Here is a 21,565-nt window from a genome sequence, read left to right as displayed (position 1 = left end):
GAAATAGGCTCACCTCCTACTGTTCTCATGCAGTTTACTGAGATTAAGAGGAAATGTGTTCTTCTTTCCAATCAATTCACATTAGGTAAAAAAGCATTCCACTTTATTTAATTATTTTTTTAAATAATGGTACACATTCTGAAGCTGATTTTGTACTTTTTACATAGAAGGCATGAACATCCATTCTGAAGATTAAAAAGAGACTAAAATCATCTAAAAATTGCAATGGGAAATATGTTTCATTTTCCCTAAAATTCCTCTAAATTGAGATCAGAAAGACATTTTTAATTAGGCTGTATTGGGAATAACAGATGTTCCTGTAAAAGAAATATTAATAAACTTTCCCTTAAATGCTTTGAAAATATTAAGATTATATGTATACATAACTATATATATATATAAGATTTGCATATATGTATGTAATACATATATATATATATATATATATATACATAATTTATTACTAGAGACTCTGGACATGTCTGTTGAAAAATATGTTCCCATGTAGCCAAACATGTGCTTCAGATATTAGAGGAGTAAACCATCTATTTCATATATACTAGGTTGGCTTCCTGTTAAGATGTAAATACCATTCATGGTGGTGCTATCGAGTTAAAAATATTTCACCTCTAGAAATCTCAAAAGTTTGCTCTTCATGAATTATACAGATATTGGTGATCATATTTCTATTCATAGGATAATAAATTGAGATATATAAAAATGATAAAAAGCCTTCTAATTCATCACCCTTTATTTTACAGATGATAAATGATACCATTGCAGTTAAGTGGGGCCCTACAAGATATAAAGATAAGAGAAAATATATGAAATAAGGTCATTTAACTTTAGATCCAGTACTCTTTCACTTACCATGAAAACGACAGACAAACTGTAGACTGGAATGTTCATGTCAAATTTTTGCTTAACTTCATTAGCTTTTTATTATTTTCTTTATATTCCCCAGAAACAAAGGTGGATGGCCTGGAACACAGTTTGAAAGATTATTTATTTGAATATGATTTAGAGAAGAGGAAAATTACACTACAGACTTTAGGTAAAAGATAAGGCATTTGAAATACTTTGCTGTCCCAGTCAAAATTTCCAGAGTTGATTCCAGTGTTAGGCTATCATCTTTGTAGCTCTTTATTACAGGTGAATTCTATGTTTTCTAATATTGATTATTTTATTACATAAAACTGCTCAGAAGCATGTTTATAAATTTAGGCATAAATTTTTAAAATACCTAAAGTACATAAGGAGTGATTCAACTTTAAAATGAGTGAATTAATTTTGTTATAATTGGTGTATTAAAGACATTGTCCCCCAAAATAGTTCTGAAAACAATAGCTACCATTTTTCATCCCAGGATAAGTACCACATTATTTGTGAAGCAGTGTTAGCTATCAAATTATCAGTTCTCTCCACCATTCATTATGTAGTTTTATGTGTGTGTACGTAGGATCATATATCTAATAATTGGAGGACATGTTAAGGTCATCTAATCCAACTCTTTCCTCATAAAAGTGAAACAACAGAGCACCAGATAATTTAATTGACAGTTTCTCCTTGGTGGAATGTAGACTGCTTAAGGGCAGGACATATTTTATATTTTGACTTTGCATTCCCAGAATCATAAATTAATGTTTGTTGATTTGAATTAAATTAAAGCTATGTTTTAGTTAATTTGTCAGAGAATGGGCAGATGATATTAGCAATGATAGCTCAAAGAGGATGTATCAATAAATTTGCAATATATTAAATTAATTTTCCATTTCTCAGTTAATAGGCAATCATCTTCATTGCCTTATACCTTCCCTCAACAAAAATTGAGGGAAGAATCAGTAAATATGCATAGTTGAATAAAGTGCTGTGGAATCATGGTTTATCACTTTGGAATCATGGTTTATCATGTTATTGATTGGAGTTCTGAGGTCTTTTAAAATTGTTGGATTTTACAATTTTTTGTTACATTACTTAATTTCCTGTTTGCCTAATCTATATCATTTCATGCAAGTCTTCCCAGATTATCTGAATTCATTTCTTTCATCTTTTCTTGCACAATATTATTTTATTCCTTCTATATACTTTTTTAAAATCATTTCTCAATTGTTGAACATTTTATTACTTTCCAGTTATTTGTTACCTTAAAAAAACAGCTATATACATTATAAAATGCACATGACCTTTATTACATTGGTTTATTTAGGATCATGGGTCTAGTAGTTGTATACCTGGGTAAGAGGGCATGTATATATTAACATCTTTGGGAGGATGCTATATTATGGAAAACATTTCTAGATTAGTCATTAAGCAAAAAAAAGGAAGAAAAAATAAAGAAAATTAGGAAATTATATTTCACTTTGCACTTAGTTCATTAGTACTCTCTCTGGAGGTAGATAATAATTTTTATCCTGACTAGTTCCAACTTGATTTGGATCATGCTATCAATCAGAATAACTAAGTTTTCAAATTAATCATCATTAAAATATTGCTGTTTATACATCCTTTGAAATACTGGTTCTGCTCACTTCACGTTCTTTTATTTTATATGAGTCTTTACAAGTTTTTTCTGAAACTATTCATCTTATCATTAATAATAGAAAATGATATTCCATAATAATGATTTAACTCAATTTTCACTGCTACTTACCAGTCGATGGAAATCGTTCAATTTTCAATTCTTTGTCACCACAAAATGGCATCCATAAATATATTTTATAATTTTCTTATTAAGTCTCATTTTACATTCATGCCTCATTTTCCTGACCCCATTTAGGAATTCCTTGGGAAAGATTCCACAGTGGTTTGACACTTCCTTCTCTGGCTGATTTTTAGAAGAGGAAACCTAGACAAGCACAATTAAAAGATTTGCCCATAGTAATACAATTCATAAGTGGCTGAGGTCACATTTGAACTCAATTCTTCCTAATTTCAGTCTCAGCACTCTATCCACTGAGCCAAATACCTACCCATAGTTTTGTACCTATTTTGTACAGACACTTTTCCTTTTATTTTGATCTCATTGATATAAACCTAGTACACTATTATTGAGTCAAATAGTATGCACAGTTTAAGAACCTTTTGGGCAAAAGTCCACATTTTTCTCCAGAATAATTGGACACATTTACAACTGCATTTTTCTTTTTTTCTTTTCAGTTCATTAGTCGTCCTTTTTATAACTTTTTATGGAATAATAGAATTCCATCAAAATCATATGCCACAACTTATTCAGTCATTCCCAATTAATTAATAGTTATCATTTTTCTATATTAGCCAGTTGGATAGGAATGAGGTATTACTTCAAAATTGCTTTATTTGCATTTTTTTGCAATCAAATAGTGATATAAAGTATTTGTTAGTATGATTAAAGATAACTTTGATTTCACTTGAATACTATATGTTCATATGAATTGAACATATCAGTTCATTAATTCTCATAAGATTGACTCAGTTTTCTACATATTTAAGAAATGAGGCCCTTATCCGAGATAATAACTAGAAAAGAACTTTTACCCCATTTTCCCCTGCTTTTCATGGCTATAATGTTGCTGTGTGCACAATTTTTAAAAAGTAATACAATAAGAATTAATTGGTTTATGTCCCCTAATGCTCTCTATCTCATGTTTGGCCATAAAGATTTCCTTTATCCATAATCTAACAGATAAATTATTTCATGATGCCTAGTTTTTATATAGTATTATGTTTTGTGTTTAAATCATTTACTCATTTGAACTTTATTCTATTACATGGTACTCCTGACTTCTTGGCCAGTATTCTATCCACTGCACCACCTAGCTGCCCCTACTTTATACTTTTTAATGATCTCTTTGGGATATAGTCATAGTATTAGTATTGCTGACTCAAAGGGTATGCATGGTTTCATAGCCCTTTTGGCATAGCTCCAAACTGCTCTTCAGCCTGGTGGAATCAGTTCGTTATTCCCCCCCCCACACACACACACACACCAATAGTGCATTAGTGTCCTAGATTTCCCACATTTCCTCTAAAATTTATCAATTTCCTTTTCTGTCATATTGGTCAATCTGATAAATGTGAGGAAGTACTACATAATTGTTTGAATTTGCATTTCTCTAATCAATAGTGATTTAAAGCATTTTTCAATTCACTAAACATTGTTATAATTTCTTCATCTGAAAACTGCCTAATCTGACCATCAGTTGGGAAATGGCTAAACATGTTATGGTCCATGTATACTATGGAATATTTTCGTTCTTTAAGAAATCATAAATTATCAGAATATAGAGACGTGTGGAATGAATTATAGGATTTGATGCTCAGTGAAGGGAGCAGAAACAAGAGAACAATGTGCCTATTAAAACCAATATTGTGAGATAACCAACCTTAATAGAAGCAGTCCTCTCAGCAGTTCATAGATGCTAAGACAATCCTATTAGATCAGCTGTGAACAATGCTATACCCATCCAGAAGAAGAAAAGTAAAACAAACAAAAAGAAGGAAAAAAATAAACCCTTTAGAATCTGATAGTTTATAAAAATTATCTCTTATGTATTTCTTTCCATTTATATTAATTCCTCTTACCAATAATGACTAATTTTTAAACATGTTTATCAAAATATGTATGTAAAATGTTAACCTGACTGTTCACCTGCTGAGGAGAGGGGGATGGGAAGAGAAGGTGAAAGGAAATTTTGCAACTTAGAAATATACATATGCATATGGATGGATGTTGAAAAAATGTTTAAAATATATATTTGGAAAAATAAAATATAAATTTAAAAAACATCATTTGACAATTTGTCAACTGAGGAATGAGTTTCTTTAATTTTTATTAGGAAAATGTTTTGTCTGCATTCATTGAAATAATCCTAAGATTTCTTTTTGTTGGTTTTATTATTAATATGACCAATTATGTTTATAGATTTCCTAATATTTAACCAGCCTGACATTACTGGCATAAATTACATCTAGTCATAGGATATGATCTTTGTGATATATTTAATTCATTGGTATTCCCTTAAATTTATCTACAGAATGTAATCTCAGGGTATTAATAGTAACAATTATGGCTACATTAATAAAATAATGTGTTGTAAATGAACCGGGAAGAGAAGATGTTTGGCACATTCAAAGGAAAATTAGTGATTTGAAATAGGTATAATCACATTGGGATATTTAATTAAAATGTCACTAATAAGTACAAATATTTTTATAGTACTTATATTCTAAGCACTATGGCAAGCACATTGCAATAATTATTTCATTTCATTCTCATAACAACTTTGGGGGGCACTATTATTATCTCCATTTGTACATATAAGGAACCCTAGACAAACAGAGATTAAATGGCTTATCTAGGTTCACTCAGCTAACAAGTATCTGAGGGTGTATTTGAACTCATTTCTACCTAACTCCCATCCTAGTGTTCTATCCACTGTTCCAATCTCTCCAAAGATTTCCTATGAGAGAATTATGTTAGAGAGGTGAAGGGCCATTGGGTATTCCCCATCACTCCTAAGATTATATTACTTCTAAGAAATGGACCTGGATAATTGTTCTTCCTGACTATTATTTTCCATTCTATTTGCAGAAATTGTAGTCCTAGACTAAGAGGAAAACAAAGATAAAAATCATAAAGGAACTGAGACAATATATTACAACCAATTCAGTAACTCAGTAGCAATAACATGAGAGTGTCCAAGATTTGAGCTTGGCAGAAGCTTTGAGGTTTGCCATCATTATAACTGAATTTAGTTAGGCCTATGCTTGATAGGAAATATATTAAAATTTGTTTCTAATCGCTACTCTATCCCAAGACTATGATGTGTAGGAGAAATTATACCCCTAAAGTATTGGGATAAATGTTTTTTTTCATTAGCCCTTGTTTTATCTTTGATGTAAATATTTTTGTAAATGACTTGAGCCAGTGGCAGAAAAAAAGGCTTATCACAATCCCCTCCCCCCAATCCCTACCTAAAAACCTTGAAATGAAGGGTGTAATACATCTATTTCCTTAGTGAATAGGGCTATAATCAACCATGGTAGAAATAAGAAGGATATTCAGTAAGGTTACAGCAACTCTTACCTGAATAAACACCTCCCCACCCCAAAGAAAAAGCATATCCGGTCAACAGAGTAGAATTGGTAATTTGTCTGAAGATATCTGAGATCATTTCATTGTCTTATTCTTACTCATTGTTTTATTAAGTGAGCAGAACACCATTTCAACATGACAAGATAATTTTAAGAAGTTGCATTTAGGATGACAAGCTTAAAGCCTTGCCCCAACTCTGGAAACTCATTTTCTCTTTTGAGGGGAAAAATAATCATAACCTATCTAGAGGGAAAAGTAGGAGAGAAGAACCCTGGTAGATACTGGTCCTTCTCTTCTATGCTGCCCTCAGAATATAAATACTTTCATGTGGGGGTAGTCCTCCCTTTTGGTATATAACAGAACATCTCCTTTCCTTAGTTTTATCAGTGTCCTGAAGTTAAAATCACTTAGAAATTTAATACTGGTTTTAGTTTGAAGGGAAATGAAGAAAAAGCAGTCAGACTTAAAATATTAGTAGAAACCAGCAAGGGACCGTGGTATGGTGTTTTGACTGAAGGATTAGCACCAGGCCAAATATCAACTAGGGGATTTCACTAACCGAAACTATTATTATCATTATCTGGATTAGTGTGATTGGCCTGAGATCCTAATGGCTGGACAAAGTAGTCATGAACCAGAAGTCAGAGAGTGATTAGGTTATTCAAGAGATTTAAGGCCAAATTTAAAATAAGGGATGAGACAAACCAAATCATAAATGTGAATGGACCAAAGAATTAGACTGAAGACTAGGAACCAGGTTAAAATTCTAGTGAAATGAAGTTTGCAATCATTTAGTAAATAAGCACTTATAAAGATAAAGATTTCAATCACAAATTAAATGAGTTGTTCATTGGCAAGGCTTTGCTATCAGCCTGCTCCTTTTAACTAGGTAGAATGTTGTGGTAATTGCCTCCTGATATGAGATCCCCTTTCCTACAGACACTTTGATAACTTGGACTGGCAAGACTCCCTTTCTTCACCAAAACTTAGATATTCTTCATGAATGGAATGCCCTTTGAGGAGTGAAAATTGGTTTTCATAGATTTAATAGGTTGGAAAATCTAGCACATGAAATGTGATATTGATATACTTCCCAGATAATATATTGCTTTAAATATAATTATATCTGCAAAACCTACTTCAGAAATGAGATTTAATTATACAATTTTGAGTACAGTCAGTATAGGGAAAAATTTGAGAATAAGTAGGTCTTTGGTCCTTTCTAAAGTATACCAACCAAGAGATCATTTACTGTTTCTAGGGGCCACTGGTAGCAATCCTTAGCCATGACAAGTCACCATTTGCCATTCTCAGCTTTGTATAGGCAAACCCTGTCAGTGTTGGGGAAACTAAATATTGAAAACAAGGTTTTGATTAATTGTTTCATGGACTGTGACTGTCTTCCTCATGGAGAAATGAATGTCAAGATCATATTCTTTAGTTAATTTCTTCTCAAAACATTTCTTTGCTACCATGTAGCTGCCATGGACTCTGTCAAAAAAAAAAAAAAGAAACATAACCAGAAGTCCTTTAACTCATCAAATACTGAAGTAGCATTCAAGCTAATTTGATACTCTGAATAGTGTTACATGAAGGTTTGACTAAATTTCAAAGTGTTGAAGCACCAAGTCTGCCTTATGAGCTTTAACTGTTCAACCAAAAAATGTTTTAATTCTAAAAGAGGAGAAAATCATATGCAGGGTCTTTCTTCAGGAGTATATTTTCCATTTCATTACTAAGTATGATCTTGTCACTTTTCTGTATCTCCAATTAGGAGATTAAAATATATAGAACTTATTTGGCTCAGGTTTGTCTATAGTCTCACAAAGCCAGCATTATTGAATCCATAAATAGTTAAATGTTAAATCAACACTCTTATGAAGAACTTAATTATGTTGAAGAAAATCAGAAACTTTTAAAATGTCCTAATAAGAATATTATAGTGTTGATAATAGTCCCTTTAAGAAGGAATAATTTTTCCCTTTACATTTTACAATGCAAATTCATGCTTCAGAAGATCAAATAATAATAATCATGTGAAATAATCTCACTTAGAAATTTCATATTATTCTATACCACAATGTCCCTCTATGTCTTTAGACTAAATTCATTGCCTGCTGAAATTCCTTCCAAAATATTCTGTTAAATTAAATGAATATGTTCCCTTTCTACTTTAATGAATATCTGATCTCATCATTATGGGAATTTCATATAAAATTATAAATCATATTTTCTCAACTTTTTGAGTAGTATTTTTCTTTCATTCTTCCACTAAGTCTGTTAAAAGGATCTATGCATGATGCTTGGTTTGCTCCCTGAATTAAGGTAAATCAACCCAGTACTGCCTGCTGAGCAGTAATTCCTGGACTGGACCTTGGTCTTCTGAGCTAGAGTTGGGACCATCCCTATTGTCCTACCTACTGATCTGGGACCTGAACTATTTTGTGTCTAAGAGCCTCCCACTGACTTTCCAACTCTCTTACCTACATTGGACTGTACTCCCATTAAACTAACATAAGAGAGGCCTTTTTTTCCTGAATTTCCTCCAAAATACCTTTAGCTAAAAAAAGTTATTTTACTTTGGTTTTTTTCATAAGTTCTGCTGTTTAAGGCTTTATTTAGCGGTTTTATAATAATTTATTGAAGCTGATAGGTGCTGTTGAAAGTTTGATTCTACCTTTATAATTAAATTGTGTCTTTTTAACTAATTACAGTATTTTCAACTTTATTTAGCTGTTGTTTTTGTTGTCATTGTTGTTTTTCAAGGCAATGACCTAAGTGACTTGTGCAAAGTTGCAGAGCTTGGCAAATATAAAGTGTCTAAGGCCAGACCTTAAGCCATGTCCTTCTGACTCCAGGGCAGGTGATCTATCAGTCACCTAGCTGCCCCATTTTATACTTTATTTTAGAAATCTGGAATTTGTCTATGATAGTACTATAAGTTTTTATCCTTGGATTTCTTTCTGGAAGATTTCTGTGCATTCTTCCAATAGCTATTTTAACTTCTTGATCTAGAATATTAGGACAACTTTTCCTGATAATTTCCTGAAATATATTTTCCAGGCTCTTTTTTTTTCAGAATCTAGACCAATAATTTGTAAGTTATCACTCCTGAATCTATTTTCCAAGTTGTTTGTTTTTCCTAATATGTTTTTACATTTTCTTCAATTTTTTCTCAGTTTTTTACTTTATTTGTTGGAATCTTGGTGACTCATAGATTCATTGATTTGTCTAATTCTTTTTTTTGTCGTTTTATTTTCTTCAGTTAAATTTTGTGTTTCATTTTCCACTTGGCCAAATTTACTTTTTTCTGAGTTATATTTCCTTTCTAGTGATTGATTTGAGTTTTAGATGACTTGTGTTCCTTTTCCAGTTAGTCAATTTTATTATTTTAAAGAATTATATTCTTTTTCTACTTTTCTACTTTTTCTTTTTTATTTCTATGTTTAAAGCAGTTGATTTCTTTAGTTGATTTTTCATGATTTTCCTGCAAGGCTCTCATTTCTTTTTCCATTTTTCTTCTTCCTCTCTTCTTTGGTTTTAAAATTCTTTCTTAAGCTCTTCTATGAGTTTTTGGATATAAATAAAATTCATGGACTGCTTTGAGATTTCCCTGTCAATAATTTTTCACTACTTTCTTCTTCTGAGTTGTCACTTTTATCCCCTCTGTCTGCATCATAGTTATTTATGCTTAGCACTCTTTTAATTTTTTTGTTCATTTTGATCGTTTGAGCTCTGATCCTAGGGTATTAGGAGAATAGACACAAGATTTATATGCTAGGACTGTTATGTCTTTTGTCACAGTGTGCTCCCAGGGTCAAGACTTTGTTTGGGGTTGGTACCCTTCCTGATCACTTGCTATCTGGCTGCTAGAACCCAGTGTTGTTTTCTAGTTGTGGGGCCATAGACTACCCTGTGACTAAAAGCTTCATGATGGCATTCCTGCTCTCCTGACTAGCTGGGTTTTGCTTATCATTTTTCCCCGCAAAGAGACAGATATTCATTAAGGATCCTCCACAATGTCTACAATTGATAATTTGCTTTCATCTTATCTTTCTTTGGTGAAATCTGTAATTTTATTAACTTTGTGGAAATTTCATTTAGCATTATGTAGGGAAAAACTTAAGGGCATACGTGGATGCACCCCAATTTATTCTTTGTGGTTTTGAAACTACCCCTTATTAGTATTAGATTTCAGTAGCTATATTGTTTGTATAAGTTTGTGTATCTGTCTCTATGTTTGTAGGTATGTGATGTGTGTGTGTGTGTGTGTGTGTATGTGTGTGTGTGTGTGTGTGTAAGGCAGGCACAGATTGTGTGAATTTGTGGTTCAGTCAAAGAGTCTATTCTTTAAGACTGATATTCTAAAAGTCAGTTTCATGGGAATCATTAGAATGGAGAACCAATAATGTTTGAATACTTTTAACCTATACTCTGAACTCTGAACTCTTAGTAGAGATTGTTTTATTTTTATTGGTGGTTGTTTTTCTGAAGAAAGATTAAAAATCTAGTTAAAGATTTTAATTATAATGAATTATTTTTACAATAATGGCTATTATTATGCATTCCTTCTCAATATTGCTCAGTACAATGTTGAACAATTAATAAAAAAGAGATGAATTTAATATTAATTTCAATATGAAATTCTAAAATATTTAATTTTGTTTTATCTTAAGATGTTTTTGATGAAAAAGTCAATTTACTAGAACATGACTTTACCCTTTATACTAATTAAGAATCAATAGATATTATGAGATTCAATATGTCCTTATGCTTAGTGTAGTCAGGAAGACTTGCATTCAGTTTCTACCTCTGACACATACTGAATGTGTAAACCTAGTCTAGTGACTGAATGTATATGCATAAGTGTATTCCCATTAGTTCCATTAATGCTTCCTTGACTATTACATTTCTCAATGAATTGATGTATGTCTACATACCATATGCAAACTGCAGTAAAATATAGGAATGTATAAACATTTACAGTTATATTCAAATCACACAAACACATACACATACATACACACACATGCACACACACATACATACATATATCTGTGTATATGTATATATGAGTTCAGAATGCTCCACCAAAGGTTGGGCACAAATAGTTCATGAACACCTGGAGTGGGTAGTCTAAACTTATAGATGGCACATTTCCTTTGAGCTGTTTCAATTTCGCCTTCCTCATAGAGTATAACACTCTCATGGATGAGGGCATGTCTGTGCCAGTATCTCCCATGGTTACAATCAATTCTGAAGTTCTTCAATGAGGCTTTCAGGGTGTCTCAGTATCACTTCTTCTGAGCCCCTTTTGAGTGCTTGCCCTGTGCGAGTTCTCCATAAAATAGTCTTTTTGGCAAGCCATACTATTGGCATTCTACCACCATGCCCAGCGCATCATAGTTGCATTTTCTGTAGTATTGTTGGAATGATAGGCAGTTTAGCTGAAGAAAAAACCTCAGAGTATGGTACCTTCTCCTGCCAGGTGAGCTTCAGAATCTTCCTAAGACAATTTAAATGACATTGATTCAGTTCCTTGACATGGTGCTGGTAGACTGTTGAGGTTTCACAAGCATGTAGCAATGAGGTCAGAACAGCAACTTGGTAGATCTTAACTTTGGTATTCAGTCTAATACCTCTTCTTTCCCACACTTTATTTTAAGAGTCTTCCAAATATCGAGCTAGCTCTGGCAATGAATGTGTCAACCTCATTGTCAATGTGCACCTCCTTGTCCACAGTATTCAAAACATCTCCATTTGTTGTAATTGATGGTTCCACATATAGATGGTATAATCCTGCAGATGAAGCAGCTGTGTTTTTTTATGTTAATTGTTAGACCAAAATTTGCACAAGTAGCAGAGAATCCATCCATATTGTTGCATCTGCAAACAGAAGATTATGCACCAACATTTCCTCCACTTTGGTCTTGGCTTATAACCTTTTCAAGTGTAAGAATTTGCCATCAGTGAGTCTTGAGACTATGCTCATCCTCAGTGAAGATGTTTGATAGTATGGCTGAAAATATAATGCTAAAAAGTATGGGAGCAAGGACACATTCTATTTTCACTCCGTTGGTGACTGGGAAATCTCAAGAGCATCATCTACTCTCCAGAACTTGGGTATGCATGCTGTCATTAAATTGATGTACAATATTGCTTAACTTCTCCAGACACCCAAATTTTGTCATAATTTTCCATAAACTCTCATGACTGGCAGAATCAAAGGCCTTGGTCAGATCTAGATATGTTGTATACAGAACTCTGTTCTGTTCCTGGCATTTTTCCTGGAGTTGTCAGGAAGCAACCACTATATTGATTGTTCCTCTACCCTTTCTGAAGCTTCACTGGCTCATAGGGAAGTAGCATCTTCCAGGTGCAGGATCATTCTATTGAGAAGGACTCTGTCAAGAATCTTACTAGTAATGACTAAAAGAGAAATATCCCTGTGATTGCCACAAGATAATCTATTCAGTTTCTCCTCATAGAAATGGACAGTGGAGACATCCTTGAATCCTTAGGGAATATAGCTTCATGCCATACAATGTGGCATTGAACTCCCCACCTAGTAGATCTCAACTGGAAAAGAATCAGTACCAGTTGCTTTTCCATTTGAAAGAAGTCTAAGGACATTTAAACTTCTATTTCAGTTGGAATTTCAGTTAGGGACTGATTGACTTCAACTTGAGAAAAACAATTATTAGCTTCTGCTGTGATTGAATATGGTCTGTTAAGAATATTATGGACGTGTTCAGCCCACCTGCATAGGATCATGACCCTATCATTAATCAATGTGGTTTCATCAGCCCTGATTAGGTGAGAGGCACCACACAACTTTGAACCATAAATATCCTTCAGGGCATCATATAAACATTTTGGTTAGTTATTATATGCATACACCATTTGTGCAATACCATAATACTATGGTATTACTATGTGCATAAAACTGAATTTCATTTGCCTTCTTATTAAGTCAATTCCTGCCTCTCTCTAAGCTTCACATACCTTACTTTTGTTGGAATTAAATTCTATCTTCTTAGTTCTTTGCAAAGAACTTAAAAAAGACAGCTACAGAGTTTTTTATTTTGATCAAACAAAATAAAATTCTGTTTAGAAAAATAGGTTTATCCATAATTTGCAAAGATGAATTAATAAAATTGTCAAAAATAAGGCAGTAGTAAAATCTTATGTTGAACCAAATTCATCATGATTTCTAGAGGCATTCACATGTACAGTAATAATTCAATCCAGTATAGTAATGAAACTGTTAATAGAATTGTGAATTGATGTGAAGGAGAACAATTTGAATCTATTCCTAAAGATAAAACTGTGCATAACCTTCAGTCCAGAAATGCCACTATTATGTCTTGGCAGTAATAGGAGCTCTTTGAAGAAGCTAATACCCATTCAACTAGAGTCAAAACTAGGAACCTCAGAGGTAGGAAAGGGATACACTGAAGATAGTGTACTAAGGCTGTCTCCCCCCACTACCACCAGTTTTAGAAGCCTTCAGATCCTATAGAGTAGGCATCTCTTTTATGGCCCATAAACCATAGTATGTCAAACTTGGTTTATTTCCTTTCAAGGGAATAGTAATGTGTCACCCTCCCCCCCCAAAAAAGGACTGCACTGCAGCATAATTTTTTTCATTGACTTTAGTTACCTCATTACATCCATCATCTTTGTGAGATCACAGTTGCTCTTTGTCCCTTGTCTTCCAAATGCTAGTGATAAATTTGTGGCCTGCTTCTCAGTAATTGAACAGGATAATGGTTGCTTATAAGTAAGTTATATCAATATTATTATTATTATTATTATTGGCAAGGCAAATGGGGTTAAGTGGCTTGCACAAGGCCACACAGCTAGGTAATTATTAAGTGTCTGAGACCGGATTGGAACCCAGGTACTACTGACTCCAGGGCCAGTGCTTTATCCACTACGCCACCTAGCTGACCCCAATATCAATATTATTTTAAGAGGTCTTTTGCATTAAAGATTTTCTTGATGAATAACTTCCTTTTCTATTCTTTGTTTTTAATTTAGTGAAGCAAAAATGGTGCACACCTGTTTGAATGATATATTTATGTGCACTTTCAAAAGTTATCAATCTTTCTCAAGATGAATAAGTGACATTTTTATGATAAATGCTTAATTATATAAGACAATGACACAAAATCTTCACATAATCTGTGTCTCAATTGTTTGCAGCATTATAAAACAACTGGTGGTTTATATCTTTTTAAACAATTGCCCTTCTTTCCAAAGCAACTACAGCTGTGTGTAGCACCTTGTAGAAGTAAACAATTTCATATTAAATTCAATTAACTCACTCCTAGTTTTTATCACAATTAAAAATTATCAATATCATATCCAGAATAAGAAGAGATTCACATTTCCTCAAACATTAAATGAAAACTCAGATACATAATTTTATTATTAGAAAAACTGTATCTAGTTGTTTGCTCTTTTACTACTGAAAAACATATCTGAAAAGTTAATATGGTTTATCCATTTTTACAGACTTTGCTATTATTTCCATATGGTTTGACTTTCATTTAGTTGTAATGTAATAACATTTAGTTGGCACTAATCTGAGTGCAGATAACTTCAATTTTTAAATATTCTTAATATGATAGTACAAAATTTGCAAACTGCTGATAGTTCTCTCAGTTTACTTGTGTCTTTGAAATCTATTTTTAAATGTGCTACCTTTCCACTAGATTTTCATTCTTTGTTTTATTTATTAATCTCTTAAAGTCTTATACACAAAGCACTATTAAGTCAATCAAATTGTCAATTCTAAATGTAAAACACAAATCTTTAACACCATCAAATCCTAATCATATGCAATTCAAATTAAATTCAGTAACTTTAGCATAAACTGCCTTGTCTAAAGTCATTCAATTATGTCTCAGGCACATTTTTTTTGAATAATAACAGTTGGCATATTTAAATCTGCACTCATTTTAATATAAATTATGCTCTTACCCCTCCTCCTTCATTTTATAATTTTCCCTTTTAAGGTAAAATTAGAGGCATTCTGTTGTCTTCCAGTACAGGGAAAAAAATAAGACTATGATTTGAAATAAAAGTAACATTTGGTATTGTAAATGAGAGAAATCAGTACTGTGATGTCATTTTCATTTTAGAAAATAAATCAAGAGAATTTTTCAGATTTTCTCAAGAAATGTTATTAAGAAGAAATCACTGTTTAATTTTCTAGCATTGCAGCTCACAATACTCTGTTAGCAACTTACTTTTGAATTTATTTATATTAGAAGAGATTAGTTCTTTCCAATATTTGTTACTGACCACTTTTATGTTCCAACTTTTATTTGTAAAGCCAGAATATTTGAATGTAATCTCCACAAATCCAGGAAGTGATTGATTTTTAATTGGAAACTGAATTTCATCTTTTGAAACTTCTATCATTTTAACACCTGATATGTTAAAATTTATGAATGTGGTGTAAACAATTTTTTCTTTAGCAAAATTACACAAAAACGTGGAAACACCTCTGAGATATCTTGCAAATAGAATAAAACATGAATAAATGTATTTTAATGAGTTCAAGAAGAAATATAATGATAAAAAATGTGAATTTTCTGGGAAACATGGCAAATAGTTATAATATACATTTATGTCCCTCTACACGAACTTAAGAATTGACAAGTTTACCTTCTAACTCTTTCTAAATTTTGAATTTAAAATGAAATGTGTGACTCCAGAGTCATAATTTCAAATTCTAGCCATCAAAGCAAACATAACAAAGTGGACCCAGGAAAAGCAGTGGAATTAGGGTGTTCAGGATCAAGAGATTAGTGAACCTTCAGATATTCTCAAGATACAAGATCTCCATGGGACTTCTAGGGCAGAACTAAGATGGTTGCAAGAAGTCAGCATTTTTCCAGAACTTTTCCCTTCACAATGCTAAATAAAGCTTTTATGTAGTGATAAAAGCTACAGATTCCATCAAAAAAGACATCAAAGCAGATTTTTACTGTGGACATGATGAGGATCTTCAGTGAAGGTCTGTCTCTTTGTAGGCAAAGGGAAGAAAAGATCACCTAAACAGGAGAGTGGGAAAATCAGCAGGATTTTAGTCACAGTGCAGTCTGGGTACCAACAGCATAGGTCCTGGCAGCAAGGCAACAGGAAGGTTCAAGACTTGCCTGGGAACAACCTACTACATAGGTAAAATGTGGACATAAAGGAGGAAATTAACCTCTTCATAGGGTAAGGTCTGGGCTGTATAGGCACCATATTGACCAGTAATAAATCAGGAATCAGATGCTAGCCTCGGCATAAAAAGTTTGGTTATATATTTCCTATACCACAGGAGCAGAGTCCAAACAATCAAAATGGGCAAAAAATGCTAAAAGAATGTAAATGATAAAAAACTACTATGTAAATAGAAATGATAACAAGGCCATTACAGAAGAAGAAAGTATTAAAAAAGTATCTACATGAGAAGTGTCAAAAGAGTCTATGAATTTGATCCAAATTCATAATCTCAAAGGAAAGCTTAAAAGAATTTTAAAACAGAAGAAGAAAGTAAGAGGAAAAATGGAGGGGGGGGATGAATCATGCTGGGAAATTATGAAAAACCGATGAAAGAAATAAAAAAATAAAATTGACCAAATGGAAAAGAAATGCAAGGGGCAGCTAGGTGCCACAGTGGATAGAGCACTGGCCTTGGAGTCAGCAGTACCTAAGTTCACATCCGGCCTCAGACACTTAATAATTACCTAGCCGTGTGGCCTTGGGCAAGCCACTTAACCCCATTGCCTTGCAAAAACTAAAAAAAAAAGAAAAGAAAAAAAAAGAAATGCAACTCATCTAAAACTCATATTGAACAATTGAAAAAGTAATGCAATTCATCTAAAATTCAAATCATCCAAATGGAAAGAGAACATAGTTCAGAAAAAAAAAAAAATTAGCAAACTGGTAAAGGAATTACAAAAACTAACTGAAGAAAGCAAAACACTAAAAATTAGAATTGGTCAAATAGAAACCAATGAGTCTATGAGACTACAAAATTCTATCAAACTAAGTAAGAAGGGCAAAAAAAAATTGAAGAAAATGTAAAGTACATTTAAGGAAAAACAATCTGAAAAATAAATCCAGGAGAGCTAATCTGTGAGTTTTTGGACCATCAGAAAATCTAAAAATAAAAAATATCCTGGAAAATGCGTTTCAGGCAATTATCAGAGAAAATGGCCCAAATTTTCTAGATAAAGGAAACAAAATAGTCATTGAAACAATGTACAGAACTCTTCCAGAAATAAATGCCAGGATTAAAAACTCAAAGGACTATCATAGCCAAATTCAAGAATTCTCAAACAAAGAAGAAAATACCACAAAAAGGGGGGAAAAGAAGCAATTTAATTACAAAAGAAACACAATCAGATTTACACAGGGATTATCAGTTTCAACTCAGAAGGACCAGAGAAGGAAAAGTAGCATATTTCAGAAGGCAAAGGACCATGGATTATGACAAAGAATTTACTACTCTGCAAAATTTACCATATTCTGACTGGGGAAAAGATGGATGCTCAAGTAAATAGAGGATTTCCAAAGCTTCATGATAAAAAAGGTAAGAACTGAAGAGAGATTTCAATGTCCAAATACAAGAGTCAAGAGATGCCTAAAAAGAAAGGGGGAAAAAAACAAAACAAATGTTAATCAAGAATAAGAAATTGTTGGGGGGTAGCTAGGTAGATAGAGCACCAGCCTTGAATCAAGAGTCAGGAGTCAGGAGGACCTGACTTCAAAACTGGCCTCAGACACTTAATGATTAACTATATGTATGGCCTTGGCCAAGTCATTTAACCCCATTACCTTAAACAAATAAAATATTTTAAAATATACATTAAGAATATTAAATTGTATACAACCCTATAAGGGAAGACATAACACATAATTGTATTTCTCTCAGGGTTGTTAAAGGATTGAATATTGTTCTAAAGTTTGGATTTAGAGAATATGGACATGATCAATTTTTGTCTTTCCCTTGAAAAAGCCCAATATGATATCACTATGTTTGAGACAAATAGCCTAGGTGAAAAGATGGGGTATTTACTCTGAACTTACATGTCTCATCTTTCCTTTCATCTATTTTAATTCTGTTTTGCTCATAGAGGCTCAGCACTTTTTCAGATGAAGACATCTTTTGCTTGGCAGTCCTGAGTCAGTGTCTCCCATAACTAATTATCAATTGTTAAGTTCATAAGAGAGACTTACAGAGTGTCATAGTAGTTAAAGTTCTTAGAGATTCTATAATCAATTAAATCAAAAGTGACTGTACTTTACTAGATACTTAGAACTAAATAGTACCTTAGGGGCAGAGGGTGGTGACCTACTTAGAAGGATTTGATATAAAGAGAATAGGAAGTTATATATCTTAATCCATTATTTAGTTAACAAGTTTTAAGTAGCTAAAAGGAGGGAAATATGTGAGAGAGTATTCTTGGGTGGTTCATGAAATAGTTTGGTTTTGCATAATGCTTTGATTCATGAGGATTATATGTACATGAAAAGGGGTTAAAGCATAAGTTGATTATAATTTGATGTGACACATGATTCTTTTTCTCTTAAAAAGATTTTATTTATTTTGAGTTTTACAATTTTTCCCCTAATCCCTCCTCCCACTCCCCCACAGAAGGCAATCTCTTATTCTTTACATTGTTTCCAAGTGATCTAAGTTGAATGTGATGAGAGAGAAATCATATCCTTAAGGAAGAAAAATGAATTATAAGAGATAGCTTGATTACATAATAAGATAATGGGTTTTTTCCCCCTAAACTGAAGGTAATAGTCTTTGGTCTGTGTTCAAATTCCACAAATCTTTCTCTGGATACAGATGGCATCCTCCATCACAGATATCCCAAAATTGTCCCTGATTGTTGCACTGAAGGAATGAGCAAGTCCATCAAGGTTGATCATCACCCACATGTTGCTATTACAATTTATTACAATTATACAATATGGTTCAGCTCATCTCACTCAGCATCAGTTCATACATATCCATTCAGATTTCCCAGAATTCCCATCCCTACTTGTTTTTAATAGAAAAAATAATGATACAAGACCCTTGATAAGTGTATTTCAAATGAGACAAAAGCATGGATGTGACTATGAGGCAATACTGCTTATCAATCAATCAACTTTTAATGGTTCATTGATTTATAATTTTTGAGTTTATCAAGCAAGCAATTAATCAGCCTTTAATTGATGGTACTTTGATTGATAGTACTTTCAGGTCAAATAAAAGGATTATAATTTCATCAAATGGATGTAAGTACAAAATAGGGTTAAAACAATGAAAACATTAAAAGAAGGATATGCATTAGCAGAAAAATAAAACCAGGTGGAGAGGAACAAAGACCTATTATAGAAGTGGGAAAGAAGGGAGGGTGGGAGCAGAGCCAAGATGACAGTATGAATGCAGGAATTCCCAGAAACTTGTTCCCTAAAAATCTCCAAAAGCCATCAAAGTATGACTCTAGCCAAAATTTAAAGGGATAGAACCCACAGAAAGACAGAGTGATACAATTTCCCAGTCCAAGACGACTTAGAAGTTCCACAGTAAAGGTCTGTTCCACCAAGACAAGGGTTGTGTAAAAACTGCAGTGCAGCTCTAGTAAAGCTGGGCAGGACACTTGCTTCCTTGGCAGAGGGGCCAGTTTCCAGACCTCTTGGCCAGGGATCATCAGAAACAGCCAGAAGGGATGAAGAGAAATTATTTTTGTTTGCAAAATATATGATGTTTTACTTAGAAAATTTTATAGACTCCACAAAAATAATTGAGACAATTAACAGATATGGTAAAGTGGCAGGATGCAAATAAAAACCTCTTCATATTATCAGATTAGATGTACATGACCATAAAAATAAAATAGGATAAAGTGAATAAGAAATCTTAACTTATATGAAAATATACATTGTTAATTTTTAAAGAAATAATTCAGCAAAATTGCACTGAGATCCTAGAAGCAGAGAACAAAATTGAAATTGAGGAAATTCACCAGTCACTTCCTGAAAGAGATCCCAAAAGAAAAACATCCAGGAGTATTACAGCCAAACTCCCAAACTCCCAAGTCAAAGGGAAAATAGTAAAAGTTGACAGAAACAAGCAATTCAATACCAAAGCACTACAGTCAGGATTGCACAGGATCTGGCAACATCTACATTAAGGGCTCATAGGACTTGGAATATGATATTCTGGAAGATCTTAATTTATAACCGAAAATTATCTACCCAGCAAAACTGAACATCTTCTTTCAGGAGAAAAGATGGACTTTCAATGAAACAGGGGACTTTTAAACTTTCCTATTGAAACAACCAGAGTGAAAAGAAAGTTTAATCTCCAAGCACAGGATTTGGGGGAACCATGGGGGGGATGGAAAAGAAGGTCTAATTATGAGGAACTTAATGATGTTGAACTGCTTGTTTTCCTGCTTAGGAAGAAGATACTGATAACTCATATGGACATTCTCATTTATAAGAGCAGTTAGGAGCATATATAGACAAGGCACAAGAAGGAGCTGAATATAATAGTATTATATAGTAAAAAGATGGAATCAATAGATGATGAAGTGAAAGGAGATGGAAAAGGAGCTAAGATTACTTCACATAAGAGTCAAGAAAAATCTTTTACAATGGAGTGGAACAGGGAAAGGCAAGGGGGGAATGAGTGAGCCTTCATTATCATCAAAATTGGCTCAGAAAGGAAATAACACACATTCTTAATAGAGTATTGAAGTCTATCCTACCCTAGAGAAAAAAAATGAGAGGAAAGAGATGGGATGAGGGAGAATGAGGGCGAGGAAAGGTGGGGGAGTAGATGGTAGAAGAGAGGGAAGGTCATGGGAGAGGGTACTCAGACACAAAACACTTCTGAAAAAGGACAGAATGTAAGGAGAGAGAGAATGGAATAAATTAAAGTGGGGAGGCATAGAGTGGAAGGAAATATAGCTAGTGATAGCATCTGTGGAAAAAATGTTGAAGCAACTTCTCCAGTGGACTTATGATAACAAAGACAACTCATCCCAGAGAGAGATCTATTGAAATCTGAACACAGACTGAAGTATACTTTTTTCTCTTTCAAAAATAATTTAGTATCAAACTCAAATATAATCACTCCTTCCATGCCAAAGGGGTTAGATGTGTGACACCCCATGATCTGGAAAATCCATAAAAAATTATTTGGTTCTCCCTTTGCACCAGAGAAGAAGTCTGATTTTTTTCATTTTCTTTTCTGGGGTGTTAATGAACCTTTATTGTAAAATTTGAGTTGATATTTTACAATACCATAAAAATATTTTATGCAAAGAAACTCAAAGTGAGGAAGAAGTCACAGACCTAGAATTCTCAGAGAAGAATATGATAAAACACAAATGTATAGAAAGTCAGGTCATACCAGCAGCCTCTGCATTTTAATTGTTAGTGAGAAGTGAGTAATATTTACTTTTATTTCCTATTCTAGTATAT

The sequence above is a fragment of the Macrotis lagotis genome, chromosome 7 (genome assembly GCF_037893015.1).
Source record: "Macrotis lagotis isolate mMagLag1 chromosome 7, bilby.v1.9.chrom.fasta, whole genome shotgun sequence".
Taxonomy (NCBI): Eukaryota; Metazoa; Chordata; class Mammalia; order Peramelemorphia; family Peramelidae; genus Macrotis; species Macrotis lagotis.
The sequence above is the reverse complement of the archived record's forward strand: the minus strand, read 5'-3'. Positions refer to the sequence as shown.